Below are 2,632 nucleotides of genomic sequence, written 5' to 3'. Positions count from 1 at the left end.
ACTTACTGAGCTAGTGAGCTCATCCCACGTGTACACCCCTTTTTAGATGATTTTGCAGGTCATACATCTGAGGAGCATGGGGTGGGTCCCACAGTTGAGTTTCCTGAAGAGGATTGGTGGACCCCTGAGGAGTTAGAGCACGGCGCTGACTACTTGTGCGAGAGCTGTGCTGCGGGACAGCAGTTCTGAGGCCGAGCTGAGCTCCACCTTGGAGGCCGTGCTGAGCTCCACTTCTGAGGCCGAGCTGAGCTCTTCTATGTGATGCCGAGCTGGGCACAACCCTTGATGCCGAGCTGAGCTCCAGCCTTGATACCGAGCCGAGCTGTGTACTCTGATGGTTTTGATGATTTCCTGTATATACTTGGTATTTGAATCATATTCTTTTTGTGTATATATCATGCCTTCGGGCCCAAATGTATATAATTATTGTATCACAATTCGGGTATCAAGTATATGGGATTTATTCACAGGTAAAACTTAGTCTTCCGCTGATCTGATGAACTTATGTTAGTGTGTGTATGTTGTGGTGGAATACAGTATCTGATGATCCTGGCAGGTTTGGGTTAACCGGTGTTAACTCGGTCACCGCTTCGGTTCAGTGTGAACGGGGTGTGACAGGCCTGGTGGTCACCAAAGCCGAGGAAGAAGCCCCAGAAGAGGTGAAAGGGCACGAAGATCCCTGGATCACTGAGCCGAGGTGAGAAGGGACGACTTGGAGAGCCGCATCCAGTGCCTCACTGAGCAAGTAGAAGGAATGCAGAGGCAAAGGCACCCGACTGACATAACTGTAACTCCGTCCCATAATGCACTATCTGACGAACTGATAATGCGGAGCTACCTCAAAATTTCGTGATACCCATCTTCAATGGATATGATGGCACCACAGATCCCTATAATCATCTGTTGTACTACAGCTCAGCCATGACGGTCATGGTAGGTCAGAAGCCATTCTCTGTCGAGCATTCGTAGCCTCATTAAAAGGAGCTACACTGGTGTGGATGTCAAACTTGCGACCGCGGTCCATCCGCAGCTATGAAGAGGTGACAAGAGCGTTCCTCACACGTTTCCAAGCAAGTATGAAGCAGAAGCAAACTACACAAAACGGGATGAACATGAGGCAGGGAGTGAGAGAAACTATAAGAGAGTTCCTTGCTCGATTCACCAAGGCAACACTAGAGGTAAAAAACCTATCGGAAGGAGTGGCGTATATCATGTTGTGCAATGGGGTAATGCACTCTGATCTGGTCCAGTCTCTGGCCCTTGACTTGCCAGGATCAATGCCCGAGCTGTTAAGATGATGCAATCAATACACCAACATGGAGGAAATCCTGGCCGCCAGAGGGATAGGTGATCAGACGAAGAAGGAGAAGAAAAGGACTCTGAGGCCTAGGGACGATTCCCGTGATCCGAAGAAGAATAGAACAGATCGGTCGCTTGACACTGATGAACCCGAGCGATATGAATTTGATCGTTCCCGAACAAACCTGCTCTTAGAGATTCAAGATAAAAAGTATTTTCATTGACCCAAGCTAATGACAGTTAAACCAGAGGAGAGGAACCTCAACCGATATTACCGATACCACCGAGACTATGGACATGACACTGAAGACTGCAAGTCTCTGAAAAGAAAAATTGATGAGGTCATCAAGGTTAGATACCTCAACAAGTATTTGAAGCAGAAATATGGTGGAACAGGGTCGAGCCGAGGAGAGATGATGCCAGGCAGAGCCGAGATAAAGTCGAGTCATCCAAGGAGCCAGCCACAGACCGAGCTGACGCTTACGATAACCAGCCCATGGGTTAAGCTATTCTAACAATTATAGGTGGACCCACAGTGGAAGCAGTAAGAAAATCCAAAGCCCATGCGCGATTTGTATACATCATGGAACAACCTGTCAAATCCCTCAGAACGGATCCACCCATTTCATTCTTTGACAGAGAGCTGGAAGAGTTGAACTGACCTCACAACGACGCTGTCATGGTTCAATTAGTGGTGGCCAATCACCCCTTCCACAGGGTCCTAGTGGACACAGGAGCCTCCGTTGACCTCATATCCTACGAAACCTTCACAAAACTAGGGCTTGGCACTGGGACCCTAAAGCCAGCTCCAGGACCCTTGTACGGATTTTCAAGCACACCAGTAGAGCTGAAAGGAGTTGTAGACTTGCCCGTAACCATCGGACAGGGAGCTCAGACAGCCACTACCATAGTCTCTTTTATGGTCGCCAAGATCGCCTCACCTTATAATGCAATCCTTGGCCGATCTGGTCACAATGGCCTTGGGGCGATTGTGTCCACTAAGCACATGAAAGTCAAATTCTTAGCCAGCAACGGAGTTGGTGAATGCAAGTCCAGCCAGAAGGAATCTCGAAAATGCTATGCAAACTTCATAAAATCTGTCGGGCCTAGCATGTACAGTAGAAATTGTTGTTTGCCGAGGTGAAAGCCTCCTGACTCGAGTCGAGCCAGTACACACTTTTATCAGTAGACAGTTTTATCAGTAGATTGCATTGAAATCCCATCGATTGGGTGTTAGTCTTATAGATTTTATATTGTCAGCACATTAGCTTCTATATCTCAGTTATTCAATTTTATTCACGGAGCGGATTAGATTATATTTAGAAGCAATGTA

This window comes from Macadamia integrifolia, chromosome 4 (genome assembly GCF_013358625.1).
Source record: "Macadamia integrifolia cultivar HAES 741 chromosome 4, SCU_Mint_v3, whole genome shotgun sequence".
Classification (NCBI taxonomy): Eukaryota; Viridiplantae; Streptophyta; class Magnoliopsida; order Proteales; family Proteaceae; genus Macadamia; species Macadamia integrifolia.
This window is presented reverse-complemented; position numbering follows the sequence as displayed.